Here is a 25,117-nt window from a genome sequence, read left to right as displayed (position 1 = left end):
AAACATGCGGTCTGGGACCCATGGTAACTAGGTTGTGTTAAGTAGTACTATTCTTAGCACTTTAATCCCTTTTACTTCCCCTATCGGGGGAGGTCTATATGGTCTGCCTGATTACCCTGACAAAATATAACAATAAGACATGCGGTCTGGGACCCATGGTAACTAGGTTGTGTTAAGTAGTACTGTTCTTAGCAGTTTAATACCTGTTACTCCCCATATCGGGGGAGGTCTATATGGCCTGCCTGATTACCCTGACAAAGTATCACAACAAGACATGCGGTCTGGGACCCATGGTAACTAGGTTGTGTTAAGTAGCACTGTTCTTAGCAGTTTAATACCTGTTACTCCCCATATCGGGGGAGGTCTATATGGCCTGCATGATTACCCTGACAAAGTATAATAATAAAACATGCGGTCTGGGAGCCATGGTAACTATGTTGTGTTAAGTAGTAGTATTCTTAGCACTTTAATCCCTATAACTCCCCCGATTGGGTGAGGTCTATATGGCCTGCCTGATTACCCTGACAAAATATAACAATAAGACATGCGGTCTGGGAGCCATGGTAACTAGGTTGTGTTAAGTAGTAGTATTCTTAGCACTTTAATCCCTTTTACTCCTCCTATTGGGTGAGGTCTATATGGCCTGCCTGATTACCCTGACAAAGTATCACAACAAGACATGCGGTCTGTGACCCATGGTAACTAGGTTGTGTTAAGTAGTACTGTTCTTAGCAGTTTAATACCTGTTACTCCCCATATCGGGGGAGGTCTATCTGGCCTGCCTGATTACCCTGACAAAGTATCACAACAAGACATGCGGTCTGGGACCCATGGTAACTAGGTTGTGTTAAGTAGTACTGTTCTTAGCAGTTTAATACCTGTTACTCCCCATATCGGGGGAGGTCTATATGGCCTGCCTGATTACCCTGACAAAGTATCACAACAAGACATGTGGTCTGTGACCCATGGTAACTAGGTTGTGTTAAGTAGTACTGTTCTTAGCAGTTTAATACCTGTTACTCCCCATATCGGGGGAGGTCTATATGGCCTGCCTGATTACCCTGACAAAGTATCACAACAAGACATGCGGTCTGGGACCCATGGTAACTAGGTTGTGTTAAGTAGCACTGTTCTTAGCAGTTTAATACCTGTTACTCCCCATATCGGGGGAGGTCTATATGGCCTGCATGATTACCCTGACAAAATATAACAACAAGACATGCGGTCTGGTACCCATGGTAACTAGGTTGTGTTAAGTAGTACTATTCTTAGCACTTTAATCCCTTTTACTCCCCCTATCGGGGGAGGTCTATATGGTCTGTCTGATTACCCTGACAAAATATAGCAATAAGACATGCGGTCTGGGACCCATCATAATTAGGTTGTGTTTAGTAGTACTATTCTTAGCACTTTAATCCCTGTAACTCCCACTATCGGGGGAGGTCTATATGGCCTGCATGAATACCCTGACAAAATATAACAACAAGACATGCGGTCTGGTACCCATGGTAACTAGGTTGTGTTAAGTAGTACTATTCTTAGCACTTTAATCCCTTTTACTCCCCCTATCGGGGGAGGTCTATATGGTCTGTCTGATTACCCTGACAAAATATAACAATAAGACATGCGGTCTGGGACCCATGGTAACTAGGTTGTGTTAAGTAGTACTATTCTTAGCACTTTAATCCCTGTAACTCCCCCTATCGGGGGAGGTCTATATGGCCTGCCTTATTACCCTGACCAAATATAACAACAAAACATGCGGTCTGGGACCCATGGTAACTAGGTTGTGTTAAGTAGTACTATTCTTAGCACTTTAATCCCTTTTACTTCCCCTATCGGGGGAGGTCTATATGGTCTGCCTGATTACCCTGACAAAATATAACAATAAGACATGCGGTCTGGGACCCATGGTAACTAGGTTGTGTTAAGTAGTACTGTTCTTAGCAGTTTAATACCTGTTACTCCCCATATCGGGGGAGGTCTATATGGCCTGCCTGATTACCCTGACAAAGTATCACAACAAGACATGCGGTCTGGGACCCATGGTAACTAGGTTGTGTTAAGTAGCACTGTTCTTAGCAGTTTAATACCTGTTACTCCCCATATCGGGGGAGGTCTATATGGCCTGCATGATTACCCTGACAAAGTATAATAATAAAACATGGGGTCTGGGACCCATCATAATTAGGTTGTGTTTAGTAGTACTATTCTTAGCACTTTAATCCCTGTAACTCCCACTATCGGGGGAGGTCTATATGGCCTGCATGAATACCCTGACAAAATATAACAACAAGACATGCGGTCTGGTACCCATGGTAACTAGGTTGTGTTAAGTAGTACTATTCTTAGCACTTTAATCCCTTTTACTCCCCCTATCGGGGGAGGTCTATATGGTCTGTCTGATTACCCTGACAAAATATAACAATAAGACATGCGGTCTGGGACCCATGGTAACTAGGTTGTGTTAAGTAGTACTATTCTTAGCACTTTAATCCCTGTTACTCCCCATATCGGGGGAGGTCTATATGGCCTGCCTGATTACCCTGACAAAGTATCACAACAAGACATGTGGTCTGTGACCCATGGTAACTAGGTTGTGTTAAGTAGTACTGTTCTTAGCAGTTTAATACCTGTTACTCCCCATATCGGGGGAGGTCTATATGGCCTGCCTGATTACCCTGACAAAGTATCACAACAAGACATGTGGTCTGTGACCCATGGTAACTAGGTTGTGTTAAGTAGTACTGTTCTTAGCAGTTTAATACCTGTTACTCCCCATATCGGGGGAGGTCTATATGGCCTGCCTGATTACCCTGACAAAGTATCACAACAAGACATGCGGTCTGGGACCCATGGTAACTAGGTTGTGTTAAGTAGCACTGTTCTTAGCAGTTTAATACCTGTTACTCCCCATATCGGGGGAGGTCTATATGGCCTGCATGATTACCCTGACAAAGTATAATAATAAAACATGGGGTCTGGGACCCATCATAATTAGGTTGTGTTTAGTAGTACTATTCTTAGCACTTTAATCCCTGTAACTCCCACTATCGGGGGAGGTCTATATGGCCTGCATGAATACCCTGACAAAATATAACAACAAGACATGCGGTCTGGTACCCATGGTAACTAGGTTGTGTTAAGTAGTACTATTCTTAGCACTTTAATCCCTTTTACTCCCCCTATCGGGGGAGGTCTATATGGTCTGTCTGATTACCCTGACAAAATATAACAATAAGACATGCGGTCTGGGACCCATGGTAACTAGGTTGTGTTAAGTAGTACTATTCTTAGCACTTTAATCCCTGTAACTCCCCCTATCGGGGGAGGTCTATACGGCCTGCCTGATTACCCTGATCAAATATAACAACAAGACATGCGGTCTGGGACCCATGGTAACTAGGTTGTGTTAAGTAGTACTATTCTTAGCACTTTAATCCATGTTACTCCCCCTTTCGGGGGAGGTCTATATTGTCTGCCTGATTACCCTGACAAAATATAACAATAAGACATGCGGTCTGGGACCCATGGTAACTAGGTTGTGTTAAGTAGTACTATTCTTAGCACTTTAATCCCTGTAACTCCCCCTATCGGGGGAGGTCTATATGGCCTGCCTTATTACCCTGACCAAATATAACAACAAAACATGCGGTCTGGGACCCATGGTAACTAGGTTGTGTTAAGTAGTACTATTCTTAGCACTTTAATCCCTTTTACTTCCCCTATCGGGGGAGGTCTATATGGTCTGCCTGATTACCCTGACAAAATATAACAATAAGACATGCGGTCTGGGACCCATGGTAACTAGGTTGTGTTAAGTAGTACTGTTCTTAGCAGTTTAATACCTGTTACTCCCCATATCGGGGGAGGTCTATATGGCCTGCCTGATTACCCTGACAAAGTATCACAACAAGACATGCGGTCTGGGACCCATGGTAACTAGGTTGTGTTAAGTAGCACTGTTCTTAGCAGTTTAATACCTGTTACTCCCCATATCGGGGGAGGTCTATATGGCCTGCATGATTACCCTGACAAAGTATAATAATAAAACATGGGGTCTGGGACCCATCATAATTAGGTTGTGTTTAGTAGTACTATTCTTAGCACTTTAATCCCTGTAACTCCCACTATCGGGGGAGGTCTATATGGCCTGCATGAATACCCTGACAAAATATAACAACAAGACATGCGGTCTGGTACCCATGGTAACTAGGTTGTGTTAAGTAGTACTATTCTTAGCACTTTAATCCCTTTTACTCCCCCTATCGGGGGAGGTCTATATGGTCTGTCTGATTACCCTGACAAAATATAACAATAAGACATGCGGTCTGGGACCCATTGTAACTAGGTTGTGTTAAGTAGTACTATTCTTAGCACTTTAATCCCTGTAACTCCCCCTATCGGGGGAGGTCTATACGGCCTGCCTGATTACCCTGATCAAATATAACAACAAGACATGCGGTCTGGGACCCATGGTAACTAGGTTGTGTTAAGTAGTACTATTCTTAGCACTTTAATCCATGTTACTCCCCCTTTCGGGGGAGGTCTATATTGTCTGCCTGATTACCCTGACAAAATATAACAATAAGACATGCGGTCTGGGACCCATGGTAACTAGGTTGTGTTAAGTAGTACTATTCTTAGCACTTTAATCCCTGTAACTCCCCCTATCGGGGGAGGTCTATACGGCCTGCCTGATTACCCTGATCAAATATAACAACAAGACATGCGGTCTGGGACCCATGGTAACTAGGTTGTGTTAAGTAGTACTATTCTTAGCACTTTAATCCATGTTACTCCCCCTTTCGGGGGAGGTCTATATTGTCTGCCTGATTACCCTGACAAAATATAACAATAAGACATGCGGTCTGGGACCCATGGTAACTAGGTTGTGTTAAGTAGTACTATTCTTAGCACTTTAATCCCTGTAACTCCCCCTATCGGGGGAGGTCTATATGACCTGCCTTATTACCCTGACCAAATATAACAACAAAACATGCGGTCTGGGACCCATGGTAACTAGGTTGTGTTAAGTAGTACTATTCTTAGCACTTTAATCCCTTTTACTTCCCCTATCGGGGGAGGTCTATATGGTCTGCCTGATTACCCTGACAAAATATAACAATAAGACATGCGGTCTGGGACCCATGGTAACTAGGTTGTGTTAAGTAGTACTGTTCTTAGCAGTTTAATACCTGTTACTCCCCATATCGGGGGAGGTCTATATGGCCTGCCTGATTACCCTGACAAAGTATCACAACAAGACATGCGGTCTGGGACCCATGGTAACTAGGTTGTGTTAAGTAGCACTGTTCTTAGCAGTTTAATACCTGTTACTCCCCATATCGGGGGAGGTCTATATGGCCTGCATGATTACCCTGACAAAGTATAATAATAAAACATGGGGTCTGGGACCCATCATAATTAGGTTGTGTTAAGTAGTACTATTCTTAGCACTTTAATCCCTTTTACTTCCCCTATCGGGGAGGTCTATATGGTCTGCCTGATTACCCTGACAAAATATAACAATAAGACATGCGGTCTGGGACCCATGGTAACTAGGTTGTGTTAAGTAGTACTATTCTTAGTACTTTAATCCCTTTTACTCCCCCTATCGGGGGAGGTCTATATGGTCTTCCTGATTACCCTGACAAAGTATAACAATAAGACATGCGGTCTGGGACCCATGGTAACTAGGTTGTGTTAAGTATTACTATTCTTAGCACTTTAATATGTGTTACTCCCCCTATCGGGTGAGGTCTATATGGCCTGCCCGATTACCCTGACAAAACATAACAACAAGACATGCGGTCTGTGACCCATGGTAAGGTTACTTCCCTTTGAACAATAGAGTACAGGTATGGCATCGATTTTAGGAACCCAGAGATAATTTTTAGGAACTGGGAGATGGAAAAAAATGCTTGGACACCCAGTACAGGTCGTTCTCCTTCAGCCTTTTTATAAGAGGTTCCAGGACCCTCAACAGAAACAACAGCATGAAACACCACATATGCCATCCTTTTGCACAATAGAGTACAGGTATGGCATCCATTTTAGGAACCCGGAGATAATTTTTTGGAACCGGGATATGTAAAAAGATGCTTGGACAACCAGTACACTTCGTTCTCCTTCAGGCTTTTTATAAGAGGGTCCCGGACCCTCAACAGAAACAACAGCAGGAAACACCACATATGCCATCCTTTTGAACAATCCAGTACAGGTATGGCATTGATTTTAGGAACCCGGAGATAATTTTTAGGAACTGGGAGATGGAAAAAGATGCTTGGACACCAAGTACAGCTCGTTCTCTTTTAGCCTTTTTAGACGAGGGTCCAGGACCCTCAACAGAAACAACAGCATGAAACACCACATATGCCATCCTTTTTAACAATAGAGTACAGGTATGGCATCCATTTTAGGAACCAAGAGATAATTTTTAGGAACCGGGAGATGGAAAAAGATGCTTGGACACCCAGTACAGGTCGTTTTCCTTCAGCCTTTTTAGACGAGGGTCCAGGACCCTCAACAGAAACAACAGCATGAAACACCACATATGCCATCCTTTTGAACAATAGAGTACAGGTATGGCATCGATTTTAGGAACCCGGAGATCATTTTTAGGAACCGGGAGATGGAAAAAGATGCTTGGACACCAAGTACAGCTCATTCTCCTTCAGCCTTTTTAGATGAGGGTCCAGGACCCTCAACAGAAACAACAGCATGAAACACCACATATGCCATCCTTTTGAACAATCCAGTACAGGTATGGCATCCATTTTAGGAACCCAGAGATAATTTTTAGGAACCTGGGGATTGAAAAAGATGCTTGGACACCCAGTACAGGTCGTTCTCCGTCAGCCTTTTTATACGATCGCCCACGACCCTCAACAGGCACAACAGCATGAAACACCACATATACCATCCTTTTGCACAATAGATTACAGATATGGCATTGATTTTAGGAAACCGGAGATAATTTTTAGGAACCGGGAAATTGAACAAAAAACGTGCTTGGACACCCAGTACAGGTCGTTCTCCTTCAGCTTTTTTATACCATGGTCCACGACCCCCAACAGGCACAACAGCATGAAACACCACATATGCCATCCTTTTGCACAATAGATTACAGATATGGCATTGATTTTAGGAACCCGGAGATAATTTTTAGGAACCGGGAAATTGAACAAAAAAACCATGCTTGGACACCCAGTACAGGTCGTTCTCCTTCAGCCTTTTTATACGATGGTCCACGACCTTCAACAGGCACAACAGCATGAAATACCACATATGACATCCTTTTGCACAATCGAGTACAGGTATGGCATTGTTTTTAGGAACCCATAGATAATTTTTCGGAACCATGAGATGGAAAAAGATGCTTGGTCGGTCCTCCTACTTCAAATTTGGGGCACTGCACGTGCAATCTACTGTGCCACCAGATATGAGTGGTGTGTTAATGACTGAGTACTATTCTTAACAGTTTCATCACTGTTATGTGCCGTTTTTTGGTTTGGGTTTTGTAGCCATAGTGCAGCACCAGAGGCCAGAAAAATTAGGCATGTCCAAATGCCTGAAAAAATCAGTATTGTTGCAGCAACGGCTGTAGCAGCGGCCAGAAAAATTGATGTTTGTAAAACAGTTTTAGAAAGTGCCCTAAAACCTTGCGGGTTGAACACTAGTTGTTGGCGGATAAGTCATCCTGCATTCTAAGAAAAAATACGCCAGCGTGTGTACCATTTGTAGCCCAAGGCAGCTCATCTCATCATCAGGCCTTTTTTACTCAAATGTATCGCCCAATGTCAGTCCCTTCGGGATCCATCCCTCATTCATTTTAATAAAGGTGAGATAATCAAGACTTTTTTGACCTAGGCGACTTCTCTTCTCAGTGACAAAACCTCCTGCTACACTGAAGGTCCTTTCTGACAGGACACTTGAAGCAGGGCAGGCCAGAAGTTCGATTGCAAATTGGGATAGCTCAGGCCACAGGTCAAGCCTGCACACCCAGTAGTCAAGGGGTCCATCGCTCCTCAGAGTGTCGAGATCCGCAGTTAATGCTAGGTAGTCTGCTACCTGTCGGTTGAGTCTTTCTCTGAGGCTGGATCCCGAAAGGCTCTGGCGAGGCATAGGAGTTAAAAAGGTCCGCATGTCCTCCATCAACAACACGCCCCAAGGCAGAACATAGAGCGATCTGAGATGTCATCGCAGAAAATGCAGCATGTCTGCAGAAAGAAAAGGAACTGTTAGCACTTTAACTTTTAAGCGCTGCTCCACATTAGGCTGTTCTTTTTAAACAAAGCTGTTCTCTGGCTGCATTGTATAAGTTTTCCTTAACACAGTGCATCCAGAGCAAAGTGCTGTTTGAAGACAACAGTCAAATCTGCAGTAGTGCTGCAAAGCAGCAGTGCATTGATTGTTTGGCGCTCAGATTTTTGCAAGCTTGTTCCCTAGCTTTTCACAGTCTGCAAAGCTGTTTTTCTCTGAATATAAGATGTACGTATGAGCAATGCACCTTTTTATTACTACATTTCTATGTTAGACTAAGAGAAAAGGAAACAAATTAATTCAAGAGACATTTTTACAATTACTTTTTTTGTCTGCAGCTAATTTGCAATGCAATTTTCAACTACTGCACTAGATTATAAAACTTTAAATATTGCTTTATTCTCCAGATAACCAACACATTGCAATTGATCTGGTACTTTAGTGTAACTGACAAATTTACAATTTTATTTCATTTAAAAATGACCTGCAGAAAAATTTTCACTAAAAAAAATCTCATCGCAGAAAGTGAAAAAAAGTTCTGCCTCTGGGACAACACGTCAGGAAAGCATCCTGTCATTGCCGTCGTGGTCGTGGGAGGAGGATTACTTTCATCTCTTCCCCTGTTAGATTCCCGATGTGCTGTGACATCACCGATATACGCTGTGTAAAGCATAGTTTTTAATTTATTTTGGAACTGCTCCATCCTTTCCGACTTGCAGGAATTTGGTAACATTTCAGTCACTTTATGCTTATACCGGGGGTCTAGTAGCGGGGACACCCAGTACAGGTCGTTCTCCTTCAGCTTTTTTATACGAGGGTCCCTCAACAGGCACGACAGCATGAAAGACCCCATTTGCACAAGGTTGGATGCCGAGCTAATCATGTCCTGTTCCTCGTCCTCATTGATGTCACTGAAGGTATCTTCTTCCCCCCAGCCACGTACAACACCACGGGTACCAGATAGGTGACAACAACGAGCACCCTGGGATGCCTGTTGTGCTTTGTCTTCCTCCTCCTCAAAGCCACATTCCTCCTCTTCCTATGTTGCCGCAGGTCCAGCAAGCGATGCTGATAAGGCTGTTTCTGGTGGTGATGGACACCACAACTCTTCCTCTTAACGCTCATCTATGGCCTGATCCAGCACTCTTCGCAGGGCACGCTCCAGGAAGAAAACAAATGGTATGATGTCGCTGATGGTGCCTTCGGTGCAACTGACAAGGTTTGTCACCTCCTCAAAAGGACGCATGAGCCTACAGACATTGCGCATGAGCGTCCAGTAATTTGGCAAAAAAATCCCCAGCTCCCCAGAGGCTGTCCTAGCACCCCGGTCATACAAATACTCATTAACAGCTTTTTCTTGTTGGAGCAGGCGGTCGAACATTAGGAGTGTTGAATTCCAATGTGTCAGGCTGTCGCAAATCAAGCGCCTCACTGGCAGGTTGTTTCGACGCTGGATATTGGACAAGTGTGCCATGGCACTGTAGGAATGCCTGAAATGGCCACACACCTTCCTGGCCTGCTTCAGGACGTCCTGTAAGCCTGGGTACTTATGCACAAAGCGTTGTACAGTCAGATTAAACACATGTGCCATGCACGGCACATGTGTCAACTTGCCCAATTTCAATGCCGTCACCAAATTACTTCCATTGTCAGAAACAACCTTGCCAATCTCCAGTTGGTGCGGAGTCAGCCACTGATCCACCTGTGCATTCAGGGTGGACAGGAGTGCTGGTGCGGTGTGACTCTTGACTTTCAGGCATGTCAACCCCAAGACGTCGTGACACTGCCGTATCTGGGATGTTGAATAGTACCTGGGGAGCTGGGGGGTGCCGTTGATGTGGAGCAAGACGCAGCAGCGGAAGAGGACTCAGCCGAGGAAGAGGTTACGGAAGAGGATGGAGTAGGAGGAGTAGAGGAGGTAGCAGCAGGCCTGCCTGCAAGTCGTGGCGGTGTCACCAACTCCTCTGCAGAGCCACGCATTCCATGCTTGTCAGCCATCATCAGGTTTACCCAATGCACAGTGTAGGTGATATACCTGCCCTGACCATGCTTTGCAGACCAGCTATCAGTGGTCATATGGACCCTTGCCCCAATGCTGTGTGCCAGACATGCCATTACTTCCTTTCGCACAATCGAGTACAGGTTTGGGATTGCCTTTTGTGAAAATAAATTTCGGCCAGGTACCTTCCACTGCGGTGTCCCAATAGATACAAATTTTTTGAAAGCCTCAGAATGTATGGTAAAAGCTGGCGGGCTAAGAGTTCAGACAAGCCAGCTGTCAGACGCCGGGCAAGGGGGTGACTTTGGGAAATTAGCTTCTTACGCTCAAACATGTCCTTGACAGACACCTGACTGTGGGCAGATGACCAGGAACTGCTACGTAAGAAAGACTGAGTGGAGGATGGTTGAGAGGGGGCAAGGAGGACAGCAGTGGTTGACGTGGCTGAAGATGCTGGAGCAGGAGGAGGAGGGCGGCTTTGAGTTTGTGTGCTGCTTCTACTCGTGTGTTCTTCCCATCAGCGTTTGTGATGTGAGACCATGTGCCTTCGCAAAGCAGTTGTACCTAGTTGGGTGTTGGACTTCCCACGACTCAGTTTCTTTTGGCACAGTTTGCAAATGGCATCGCTGTTGTCAGAGGCAGACAAACAAAAAAAATGCCACACTGCTGAGCTCTGCGATGACGGCATTCTGGTGGTGTCAACAGCATGCGTTGATTGGCGTCGGCGTGCTGTCTGGCTGACCCCGGGTGCCAATGCATGCTGTCTGACTGTGCCACTAGCTCCTTGCGACGACCTCCCCCTGCTTCCAACTCATCTCCTCCTCCTCTCTGTCTCCCCATCTGAACTTTCCCCTCTTCTTCTTCTCTTCTAGCGGGCACCCACGTGACATCCACGGACACATCATCATCAACTGCTTCACTTGTATCTGACACATCAACAAAGGAAGCAGCAGCGGGTACAACATCATCATCATCACACCGTACCTCCATGTCTGTAATGCTGCCTGACTGAGACATATCACTGTTATCTACATCCTCTGTCAATGATGGTTGCGCATCACTCATTTCTTCCAACTGATGTGTCAATAACTCCTCTGACAGATCAAGTGAAGCGGCTGTGGTGCTAGTGTTGGTGGTGGCGACAGGCGGGCGAGTGGCACTGGTCACTTGAGAGGTGCCCAAAGCACAGCTGGAGGTGGATGGTGCGTCAAGGTTAGGACTAGGAGCGGAAGCTGTAGAAGATTGGGTGTCCTGTGTTAGCCATTCAACTAGGTCCTCCTCAGAACTTTTCGCATCCCTGGCACCTGGCCTCTGAACAATGTGCATATTTGTAGGGTCTAAAGGAATCACAGCACCACGACCACGACGGCACCTGCGGGGTGGCCTGCCTCTGCCTGTCATTTTTTTTAAAATGTACACTTACAATACTATTAAACAAATTATGAGTGATGGCACTGGGTAAGTGGGCACAGTATACGCTGTGAGCCTGACACAAAAAAGCAGACTGATGTTTATTTTTTAAATATTAAAAGTACTGTGAACCACAAATATGATTGGTGGCACTAGTTGGCTAGTGGGCCTGGTACACACGCTGGCAGGCAGGAAACTGCAATTCAATTGCACTAGCATACTGATGATTCACAGTCAAAAAAGTTTTCATTTTAAATATTAACACTACTGTAATAACAAATATGATTGGTGGCTCTAGTTGGCAAGTGGGCCTGGCACACACGCTGGCAGGCAGGCAACTGCAATTCAATTGCACTAGCAGACTGATGATTCACAGTCAAAAAAGTTTTTATTGTAAATATTTACACTACTGTTATAAAAAATATGATTGGTGGCACTAGTTGGCAAGTGGGCCTGGCACACACGCTGGGAGGAAGGCAACTGCAATTAGATTACACTAGCTGACTGATGCTTCACAGTCAAAATTTTTTTTTTAAATATTTAAAATACTGTTATAACAAATATGATTGGTGGCACTAGTTGGCAAGTGGGCCTGGCACACACGCTGGCAAGCAGGCAACTGCAATTCAATTGCACTAGCAGACTGATGATTCCCAGTCAAAAAACTTTTTATTTTAAATATTTTCAGAACTGTTATAACAAATATGATTGGTGGCACTAGTTGGCAAGTGGGCCTGGCACACACACTAGGAGGAAGGCAACTGCAATTAGATTACACTAGATGACTGATGTTTCACAGTCAAAAAAGTTTTTATTTTAAATATTTACAATACTGTTATAACAAATATGATTGGTGGCACTAGTTGGCAAGTGGGCCTGGCACACACGCTGGCAGGCAGGCAACTGGAATTCAATGGCACTAGCAGACTGATGATTCACAGTCAAAAAAGTTTTAATTTTAAATATTAATACTACTGTAATAACAAATATGATTGGTGGCACTAGTTGGAAAATGGGCCTGGCACACACGCTGGCAGGCAGGCAACTGCAATTCAATTGCACTAGCAGACTGATGATTCACAGTCAAAAAAGTTTTTATTGTAAATATTTACAATACTGTTAGAACAAATATGATTGGTGGCACTAGTTGGCAAGTGGGCCTGGCACGCACGCTGGCAGGCAGGCAACTGCAATTCAATTGCACTAGCAGACTGATGATTCACAGTCAAAAACGTTTTGATTTTAAATTTTTTCAAAACTGTTATAACAAATATGATTGGTGGCAATAGTTGGCAGCAAGTGGGCCTGGCACACACGCTGGCAAGCAGGCAACTTCAATTAGATTACACTAGCATACTGATCTTTCACAGTCAAAAAATATTTTTTTAAAATATTTACACTACTGTTATAACACATATGATTGGTGGCACTAGTTGGCAAGTGGGCCTGGCACACACGCTGGGAGGAAGGCAACTGCAATTAGATTACACTAGATGACTGATGTTTCTCAGTAAAAAAGTTTTTATTTTAAATATTTACAATACTGTTATAACAAATATGATTGGTGGCACTAGTTGGCAAGTGGGCCTGGCACACACGCTGGCAGGCAGGCAACTGCAATTCAATTGCACTAGCAGACTGATGATTCACAGTCAAAAAAGTTTTTATTTTAAATATTTACACTACTGTTATAACAAATATGATTCGTGGCACTAGTTGGCAAGTGGGCCTGGCACACACGCTGGCAGGCAGGCAACTGCAATTCAATTGCACTAGCAGACTGATGATTCACAGTCAAAAAAGTTTTTATTTCAAATATTTACACTACTGTTATAACAAATATGATTCGTGGCACTAGTTGGAAAGTGGGCCTGGCACACACGCTGGCAGACAGGCAACTGCAATTAAATAACAATAGCAGACTGATGTAAAAGTTTTTTTTTTTTAAAAAAGTTACACTAATGTTACAACAGATAGGAGTGATGGCACTCAGGATAGAAGTAGGCACAGTATGTGCTGGCAGCCTGACACACAGGCTGGCACTAGTGGCAGGCTGGCCTGGCAACTAAAATTAAATAACACTAGAAGACTGATGTAAAAGTTTTTTTTTTACAAAATTTAAACTAATGTTACCCCAGATAGGAGTGGTGGACTGGCACTGAGGATGGAAGTAGGCACAGTATATGCTGGCAGCCTGACACACAGGCTGGCACTAATGGCAGCCAGGCTGGCCTGGCAACTAAAATTAAATAACACTAGAAGAGGACTGATGTAAAAAAAAAATTTAAAAAAAATTTACACTAATGTTACACCAGATATAAGTGGTGGAAAAAAGAGCTTTTAATCACACTATATGATGTGGGCCTGACACACAGGCCTGATGGAAAATGAAATTAGATTACACTAGCAAAATGATTTAAAAGTTTTTTTTTTTTAAATTTACAATAATGTTAAGCAGATATGAGTGGTGGCTGGCACAGCCATTAACCACAGAATATGCTGTGTGAGACTGACACACAGGCCTGATAGAAAATGAAATTAAATTACACTAGCAAAATGATTTTAAAGTTTTTTTAAAAAAAATTTACACTAATGATTGTTAAGCAGATATCAGTGGTGGCACAGAGCAATTAACCACAGTCTATGCTGTGTGAGCCTGACACACAGGCCTGATAGAAAATGAAATTAGATTACACTAGAAAAATGATTTAAAAGTTTTTTTGTTTAAATTTACACTAATGTTAAGCAGATATGAGTGGTGGCTGGCACAGAGCAATTAACCACAGTATATGCTGTGTGAGCCTGAGACACAGGCCTGATAGAAAATGAAATTAGATTACACTAGCAAAATGATTTAAAAGTTTTTTTTTTTAAATTTACAATAATGTTAAGCAGATATGAGTGGTGGCTGGCACAGCAATTAACCACAGTATATGCTGTGTAAGCCTGGCACACAGGCCTGATAGAAAATGAAATTAGATTACACTAGCAAAATGATTTAAAAGTTTTTTTTGTTTAAATTTACACTAATGTTAAGCAGATATGAGTGGTGGCTGGCACAGAGCAATTAACCACAGTATATGCTGGGTGAGCCTGAGACACAGGCCTGATAGAAAATGAAATTAGATTACACTAGCAAAATTATTTAAAAGTTATTTTTTTTTAAATTTACAATAATGTTAAACAGATATGAGTGGTGGCTGGCACAGCAATGAACCACAGTGTATGCTGTGTAAGCCTGACACACAGGCCTGATAGAAAATTACATTAGAATACACTAGCAAAATGATTTAAAAGTTTTTTTGTTTAAATTTACACTAATGTGTTAAGCAGATATGAGTGGTGGCTGGCACAGAGCAATTAACCACAGCATATGCTGTGTGAGCCTGGGACAGAGGCCTGATAGAAAATGAAATTAGATTACACTAGCAAAATGATTTAAAAGTTGTTTTTTTTTAATTTACAATAATGTTAAGCAGATATGAGTGGTGGCTGGCACAGCAATTAACCACAGTATATGCTGTGTAAGCCTGACACACAGGCCTGATAGAAAATTAAATTAGATTACACTAGCAAAATTATTTAAAAGTTTTTTTTGTTTAAATTTACACTAATGTTAAGCAGATATGAGTGGTGGCTGGCACAGAGCAATTAACCACAGTATATGCTGTGTGAGCCTGACACACAGGCCTGATAGAAAATTAAATTAGAATACACTAGCAAAATGATTTAAAAGTTTTTTTGTTTAAATTTACACTAATGTTAAGCAGATATGAGTGGTGGCTGGCACAGAGCAATTAACCACAGTATATGCTGTGTGAGCCTGAGACACAGGCCTGATAGAAAATGAAATTAGATTACACTAGCAAAATGATTTAAAAGGTTTTTTTTTAAATTTACAACTGAAGTTCTAGCCCTAAAAAGGGCTTTTTCGGCTGAAGTTCTAGCCCTAAAAAGGGCTTTTTGGGGTGCTGTCCTTACAGCAGAGATTAGATGAGTCCTTCAGGACTGTAGTGGACACTAATTACACTAGCCTAGCTATCTATTTCCCTATAATGTCAGCAGCAGCAGCAGAAGCACTAAAGCTCCTCTCACTAAAAAAGCAGGATCGTAATGAATCTAAAATGGCTGCTGCCCAGGAGCTGTGAGGGTCTGTGAGGGAGTGTCTGCTGCTGATTGGCTCAAATGTGTCTGAAGGCTGTGAGATACAGGGTCAAAGTTTCCTCAATGATGACGAATAGGGGCGGATCGAACATTGCATATGTTCGCCCGCAGCGGCGAACGCAAACAAGCTATGTTCGCCGGGAACTGTTCTCCGGCGAACTGTTCGCGACATCACTACTAGTGATCAGATCATCACTAGGAGAATCCTGACTCCATTGTACAAGGTTAGGTTCACTCTGTTGTTTAGCCTGGTTTTTGGTAATGGCTTCTACCTGAATTGCACCTATTAAGTGGTCGATATTAAGGAGTTCTCCAGTTATGGCTCCTTGTTTGGCTAATGAATCCGCAAGATCATTGCCTTCCTTATCAGGACCTTGAACCCTGGAATGAACCTTGGTCTTTTTCCAGTGTATGGTTAAATCATTGGACACCACTAGATTATCAATCTCACAGAACAACTTGCCATGTTTCACTGGTTTGTTGTTAGTTTTCTGCATGCCATTTCTTTTCCAAGTTGGCAGGTATTCAACAAAACTGTCACGCACATAATTTGAGTCAGTAATGATCACAAATTCATGAATATTTTGTTCAACAGCCATTTCAATGTTTTTTTTTTTTTTTTTTTTTTTTTTTTAAATTTTGAAATTCTTTTATTGAGATTATTCCAAAATATACATAGAGAAGCATTAAAGAAACTTTTGAACTGACATCAAATGTTACAATAAATGATAATCTGTTACAGTTAAACAATTAGATTTATAGCAATAAGACTCGAGGTTAATTATTACTGTTGGGTTAGGCAACAGGTACCAATCAGCCAGCACTCGTAATTGACAATATACAATGGATAAAATAATAGTGAAAATGACCACCATGAGAATAACAATGACCTCCTTCTGACTGTCATAGGTTAACCTTACGTTGTGAGTATGTTTAGGGTCTAGGTGTAAAGAGATTGCATGCGAGATTGCTATTTTATGGTCGGTTGATGAGGGAGTTCGAGGGGGTAAGTTAATATTGGCTATTTATGTATTCCTCCCATAGAAATGTTATATTATTAAATTCTTCCGCAGCCATTTCAATGGTTTTAAGAACAGCAGTTACTTCTGTGACTTGGCTGGATCTTAGTCCAATGTTGAAACCTATAGAAATATTTAGGAATCCATTTGCCCAGGTTATACCATTTCCAGCAACTAATCTGCGCTCATTATCAATAGTGGCATGGTAAGAACAACCATCAACATATACCCAAGGTAATGTTTGACAATGGTCCTCATTGTATATTTTATACAAGGAAAGCAATTGTTCCTCCAGGAAATCATCTTCTACTAATTATTCCCCATGGTCCTTAGCAGTACAGTCGTGGAGATCAGCAAGTCCCTTTGCGACTGGATTCTTTTTATTCTGCTTGTAGCAATTTCTAAAGGCCAGCCTTGTAAGGAAAGATTCCAAGCTGTTATTCTCTCACTTTGCAAATATAGCAAAGGCTGATGGGCCGCTTCTACAATAATCTTCTCAACTTGTATATAGCTGCAGAAATTTTGTAGAGCAATACAGAAGATAAGAGGGCTTTTTTGCAATCGCTAAATTTTATTTCTACTGGGGATAGAGTTTTGCTCACATAAGCAATGACTTTGCTTAAATTATCATGCTTTTGGTATAAAACAGTGCTCATGCTTATATCTGTGTAACCTGTCTCTAAGTAGAAAGGTTTACCACCTTCAGGGTATGCTAAGGAAGGTGCTTGAGTGAGTTTTCTCTTCAGCTCCTTGATGGCTGTCTCTTGTGTCTTACTCCAGTGCCATTTCACATTCTTCTTTAGAAGAAGTAGCAGTGGTTTAGTTAATTCTGCATAATTATCAATAAATTTGCGAGAATAATTCATCATACCCAGGAATTATCTCAATTCCTTTAAAGGGACAGTCTAGTCCAAAATATACTTTTATGATTCCGATAGGGCATGTAATTTTAAACAATTTTCCAGTTTACTTTTATCACCAATTTTGCTTTGTTCTCTTGGTATTCTTAGTTGAAAGCTTAACCTAGGAGGTTCATATGCTAATTTCTTAGACCTTGAAGGCCACCTCTTTTCAGAATGCAGTTTAACAGTTTTTTTTACCACTAGAGGGTGTTAGTTCATGTTTTTCATATAGATAACACTGTGCTCATGCACGTGAACTTACCTGGGAGCCAGCACTGATTGGCTAAACTGCAAGTCTGTCAAAAGAACTGAAATAAAGGGGCAGTTTTCAGAAGCTTAGATACAAGATAATCACAGAGGTAAAAAGTATATAAATATAACTGTGTTGGTTATGCAAAACTGGGGAATGGGTAAAAAAGGGATTATCTATCTTTTAAAACAATAACAATTCTGGTGTAGACTGTCCCTTTAAGTTAGATGGGTTCTTAGAATTTATTATAGCTTCCACCTTTTTCATCTGAGGATTTAACCCTTCAGAAGTAACTTCATGTCCCAAGAAGTTTACACGAGTGCGGCACCATTGAGATTTTTGTAGGGATAATTTGACACCTGCCCTTTTAAGTTGGCTGAGGATGGGTTTAAGCTCTGTGATGTGTTTTTCAAAGTCTGTGCTTTTGATTAAAACATCATCAACATAAGATAAGGTCTCCCTTTCTAGTGCAACAGGCATAGCCTTATGCATGAATACTGCAAATTCATGTCCTGAAATTATGTATCCAAACGGGAGTCTCTGGAATGCATATTGGACCTTTTGGAATGAGAATGCAAGCTTATACTGGTCCTCTTCATGTACCTTTATGGTCCAATATCCCTGCGCACAATCAATGGCAGTGAATATCTTGGATCCCTGCATCTGCGCTAGGCACTGGTCAATATATGGCACAGGCCAGACGTGTACACTCGCTTGTTTAGCTGTCTTAAATCAGCACACAAATGCCATTGTCCATTGGGCTTAAGAACACCTAGAATATGATTGTTATAAGAGCTGTGCACCTGTCTGATAATGCCCCTTTCTTCCAGGTTCCTTATGATTTCTGCAAGAGAATCATATGAGGCTTAAGGAAGTCTGTATTGTTTAACAAAGACAGGTGGTGCATTGGGATCTGTTTGGATTCTTGCAACGTGCAAGTCTGTAGTCTCACAGTCATAAGAATCCTTAGTAAAAATATCCTTATACTCTATGAGGAGTTATCATAGCTGTTGGCGTTCATCATCACTGGAACAGCCATTAGCTAAAGATATTTGCTCTTCGACTATTTGCTGAAATCCTGTAAAGATTTCAGGTTGTCCTATTTCATAGGCTTCTTCCAACCTAGAGGTGAGGTCCCCTTGATTATAATTTACATTTCCCCCATGACTCTGGGTATTGGGGTATTCTTGATCTTGATCAGCTGAACAAATACTAGGGAGGCTTCTTCTATTTTACAGATGCCTTCCTCTGAGCTGAAGGGATAAATAGATTGAATTGTAAAAAAGTCCCTCTGGCATAGATGCAAAGGATTGTTCTATTAATTGTTCTTCAGTTAAGTATCCTTCAGGTATTAGCCCAATTATATTATTCTGGAATCCAAAAGTTATATTATATTATTCTGGAATCCAGCGCATATCCTATGGTAGTTCCCTTGGATAAGGTTATATCCTGTGGGGTCATGTTATGCACAATAACATATATTGGAATAGTTCAAATATTTACCATAGGAGTATGGGTCATTGTTATACCCAGATTTCGCATTCTATGGGAGAGGCAAATTAGTGTTTCAGAAGTTTATAATTTCTGACCTCTTTTTAGCTGTAAGGGTAAGAGGAATCTGTCAGCCCCAGCAGGGATTATAACATTGTTAGACACCTGCATATTAACAGCATTTGCATTTGCTGGTTTCATTTTAGGGTGGCATTTTCATCCTGAAATACTGTCGGGTCCCCCTGTAACCTGCTCCAGAGGCAAGAGTTAATCAAATCTATTTGTATGGCATATCTATTTAAAAGATCATTGCCAATGTATATTTGATTATGGGGAGTATGTAAAACTAAAAACAGGTGCTTTGCTGATTTATTACCTATAGATATAGATAATAAGCACTTTGCTGTGATGTTATAGCTTTCAGACCTGTCATCCAGGCTGTGGATACAGTAGTCTTGGGGAGAAAGATATTTAATTACCTTAGGTTCAGCGATCTGCGCTAATAAATCTTCGCTTATGTAGCTATCTTTCTGTTTTAAGTTCAGTTTAGCATATTTGGTTTTACCAAGGTCATGCACTTACGTAGGGATAAATAGATCATTCTTAACTCTCTCAATTCCTGCAAGGTATTTAGTGTGGCCTCCCCCTTTAGGGGATTTAGGGTCCCCCTGGTGGAGAGATATGATTAATACATCGCCATCTAAGGAAATCTTTCCAGGCGAAATTTTAAAAGTATTACCATCAGAGCCACTAAAAGGAGTCTGATCATCTTTTTGTAGTATAGTGATTTCAGGTATAAAGTCATTCCTGAAATGAATCTCCACAGCATCTGGCTTCTCTTCCACCACGTGACAGTTATGTCGGGTGCGAGATATACTGAAGCCCTCATAATTAATAGGCCTTTTTACTTGTGACCAAATGAAATTACATTATTTATGCAATCAATTATGGTGCCTATTCACTTCAGGAGATCATTACCAATAATTAAACGATCAGTTGGCAGATCCACTATAATGACAGGGTGTCTTATTACCCTGTTCCCCAGCCTTAGTTTTAACCATGCTGTACCGAAGACTTTTAGAGAGTCACCCCCAACACCTATTAGTGAACCATCAAATTATTTTATTTTAGGTTTGTGGGGTGTTAGCTCATTTAACTGTGTGTAGTACATGTGGGATAAAATAGTTGTCTGAGATCCAGTATCAATTAATCCCATGATAGGGTTGGAGACTGAATCCTGGAGTTCAGCTAATACATAATATCTCCCGGCAGTTTCTACCATTTCACACATAAAATTGGCATTATCAAACATCTGTGGGCTTCTCCACGTGTTACCTGAATCTGCCACGTTACCTGATGTAGAAGAAACTTCTTGGTTCTTGTGTACTGCATCTGTGGAAATAAGGTTAAGAGAATGCTGCAAAGGAAGAGATTTGTTAGAGTTTTCCGGCTGAGGTTGTTCGTCATCACAGCTAAATTGTCTGTTTCCAGTTTGTAGGCAGAGAATATGATTAGTACCATTATTGACATTTATCATTTCATTTGGTAATCTCTCCCCCCTCTCTCAGGTAATACTGCAGTATTTATGATTGTGCCTATGGCCCACTGCTGGCCATTGGCTGTACCCCTAAAAAGGATTATTAGGTTGCTGAGCCATAAAAGCTTGGCTCATATTAGTAAATAGTGTACATAATTGACTAGCCTGTGTGCTGAGTTGGCCCGCTTGAATGGACAAGTTATCTTTACCCATGGACTGATTTTTTGATGTCCCAAGGTATTGATTCCTGGATCCTTGGGATCCCTCGGAATCATAGCTATTTCTCCTATTTTAACGTGGTTGTCTTTGGGGTTCAACTTGTTTAGCGTTAGTATATTGGGGAGCACTATTTACTTGGGTTGTCTGGTTACTCGGAGAGTATTTTCGCCACTTTTGGTATTTATTTTTACAGAGATACCAATTATTTTTTGGGCGTTCATCTCTTTGGGAATAATTATTTACCTGGGTATGACCCCCATCTTGAGCATAATCTCTCTGCACCTCAGCCTGTGTTGGGGGAGGGGCAGAGTTAAAACATTGTAGGGATGGCCTGTTTTCTTGGGCCACCTCTGCATAGGTTTTCTTTTTAGACTCCAAATTGAGGGGGCTAGGTGACACGCTCGTTTCTGCCACAATTTTGGGGTTGGGCTTTGGTTCCCTTTTTACCCCCTGTTCACCAGACTGCTGAATAGAGTATAACTTTGTACTCTCTTTGATCAGCCAGTCCAATGAGCAGTGCTCATCAAAATCTCTAGCTAAATTAACTTTGACGTGCGCGGGCAATGCTTAGAAAAATAAATTCACAAATTTTGAGCATTCAAATATGGGATAATCTTCAGCCATACTGTAAGCACTTTTCAGTGCAGAAAGGATTTCTATAAGGCTTTGATTCGCACTACATTTTAAACTGTATACAGCTATTTTCTTTGCAGTCTTAGTGCGATATTGCCCGAATTCTTTTCTGCACTGTAGTTTTGTCTCATTCCAGGAATGAATATTCATATCCTTTAGTGAAGTGAAGAATTTGTGATATTTACCTTCAAATACCCGGGCACAAAGTCAATTTTTGACTGCTCACTTGTAATATTCATTATGGAAAAAGCATTTTCAAAGGCCTCTAAGTGGTCAATTATAGAATTGGTTCCCTTGTTGGAGAACTTAGGTACTGCATAACTTAAAAATTTAATTATTTTAGGGGTTTCATATACCATATTAGACGTATCTTGGGCTTTCCTAGGAGTCTTATTTTTGGGGCTGGAGAATCTCTTATCTACCCTATATTCACTATGGGGAGACCCCCTATGTACATTAGTACTATGTGAGCTATTTGGGTAGCTAGCTCTGCCCTCTGACTCACTACTAGAGCTTTCCTCCCCCTCCTCTTCTGAGTTATAGCAGTTCCCTCAATTTATACCATGAGTTGACTGTCTATTTGGGAAATGTACTTCTGACCCAATAGTTGTCCTTTGTTCAAATTCTTCCCTAAATTTCTGAAGTTCATTCCTGATTTAATCTTTAAGAGATTTAGAATTATCTGCATTATCCTCATCGCTAATAGAGGTGTTTTCATTATGACAATACAGTATTTTGGCTAGTAAATTTAGGTCATGCTTATCTAAGGCGGCCATGTCTTGGGCAAAATCATCAATTTTATTTTCGGCTATATTTAAATTCTCTTTGCATCTGCGTGAGGAGCGAATACTATCTTCTAGCCCCTGTAATCGCAATTCCTTCTCTATGAGGTATAGCGACATTTCGTCACAAATGCATATTACCAGGGGCCAATATTTTAGTATTAGTTCATCCCGTTTTTTGAGATTTTTGTATTTATTAAATTTTAATAATTCTTGGAATAATTCACTTTTTTCATTCCACCTTCCATCATCAATAGCAATATTTTTAGCCTCAATTGCAAGCATATCCATATAATCATTTAAATCACCTGCAATATTACACCTCTTTTTAATGTGGCCTATAATGTCCATCTTAAGAACATCGCCCAGAGTGCGGGGTAATTTCAGGGAACAAATTTCGACACTATGTACAGATTCAAATGATTCACTTCTGGTTACAGACATTATTATATTGGCTTAGTATTTAGTTAAATTAAAACGCTGATACAATTTTGACCAACAAGAGAAAAAATATATATATTTTCAAAAATATTAATATTAATGTTGAAATATGAAAAATCAATTTATCATTTAATCACAAGAAAAAATTAATAATAATTTTTTTTAGACAAATTTTTCACAAACTTTTTTTTTCTTTTTAATAATTTATATTTACTACAAATATATCATATCATTGTGATAAATATTAATAATATCTCAAGCAGTGTGCCTCCAAATAATATGTCAGTATATGGCTGGGTTATAATACAATATATTTAATAATTATTCTTTAAAATAAACCCCCAATAAAATGCATATACAAAACAATTAAAATTAATGTAAATTCTTAAATTCTTTATATTAGTTAAAATTTATAGGCACATTAAATTATATTTATAGGAACCAGGTTATGAATCAAACTATACACGTTTATGCTGTTATAATATGCTATACAAAGATCATAAAAATTACCTTATTCACAATAATCTCCCAAATAAGAGTTGCATTTAAATGTCACAATGAGATGCCAAGGTATGGTTTGTTAACTTCCAGACAAATATACTTAAGCTATCTAGCCCACAAATGATTCTATACAACTCTAATTAAAACACCAGAAGTTATATATATTCTTAATGCAAACAACCAACTCCTATGCCAATTTATCTGAGCTGAAATGAATTTTTAATTATCTACAATTAAGACAAATTCTAAAATATATTTATATATTTGCAGAGATAAATTACTTAGCATTAATGATTTGTTTTAAACCACACAGGATTATGGGTGCAAACTAAAATACAAAGTGCCCTTTTAAATCTACTAACTGCAATTAGTTATAGTTACCAAATACCATTGATTTAAATATTATACATATATTTATCAATCGCATATACTTCGCCAAAAATAACCAAATCAATATTTCAGCTTCCAGAACTTCTTGTTTCACCTCATATAAAAAAAGGTATTGCGATGTGGATAAGAAAAGGTAGCCCAATTTTGCTTAAAGTGACTGTGTCCCAATTTGGCAGCAGTTATTCAGTCACAAGTTTCAGCAGACAAAAAAAAACTTTTTTTTCTCTCCTTGCATTGAGGTCATATCATGTGATAATCCCCTCCCTTTATTATTCTAATCATCAGTGAAACGATATGATAGGCCCTTCAGAAGCTTGTCTGTGATTCACCCTTTGTGGAGCTTGTCCCTGATTCGCCCTTGGATCTGAACATCTCATAGGTTAATTTGGGAAACGCCTCCCTGAGCAGCCAAATGCCTTTTGGCTGTAATACTGTTTCTGATCTATAGGTGGCAGCAGACACCCAGGAATGAAGCCCCACCATCAAATATTTCTAGCAGTCTAATTATTTAACCTTTAAAATGTTATATCCAACATATTATGATCTATTGTATTAATAAATCATATGTTTCATATATGGTCCGAACAGTGTCACTTCCTCTGATCATTTTAAGACCAAATGTGAAGATATTCCACTTATAATATATTAAAATGCGTCTAAAAATCATATTTTCTATGAACGATTTAAAAGGATTATAATACCTTCATCATGGATTCAATTAGTTTCTCAGTTATTATCTTACTATGACATACATACCTTGAGATCAGCAAACATATGTCATTTTCATATAATTATATCTACATTTGATTACTATCCCATACAGATTAATATTTCATATCTGTATATTTATTTTTGAGTGTATAAAACATAGGATATTATTTAAAATACCAATTATATGTGTACTTATTAGATGCCTGAAAGATATAAAGAAATAAGTTATTAAAATTGTCAAACATTTATTACTGTACATCTATTTGCAATTATTTATTTAATTCCAGTATACACTTATCTAATATGTTACTGTTAGGTATTTATATTTATACAGTCTGAGAATCAATTATACTTGAATAAATACATGTTGTATTTTAAAATGAATTTGAGAGTTGCAAGACAT

This window comes from Bombina bombina, chromosome 1, assembly GCF_027579735.1.
Source record: "Bombina bombina isolate aBomBom1 chromosome 1, aBomBom1.pri, whole genome shotgun sequence".
In the NCBI taxonomy this organism is placed as follows: domain Eukaryota; kingdom Metazoa; phylum Chordata; class Amphibia; order Anura; family Bombinatoridae; genus Bombina; species Bombina bombina.
This window is presented reverse-complemented; position numbering follows the sequence as displayed.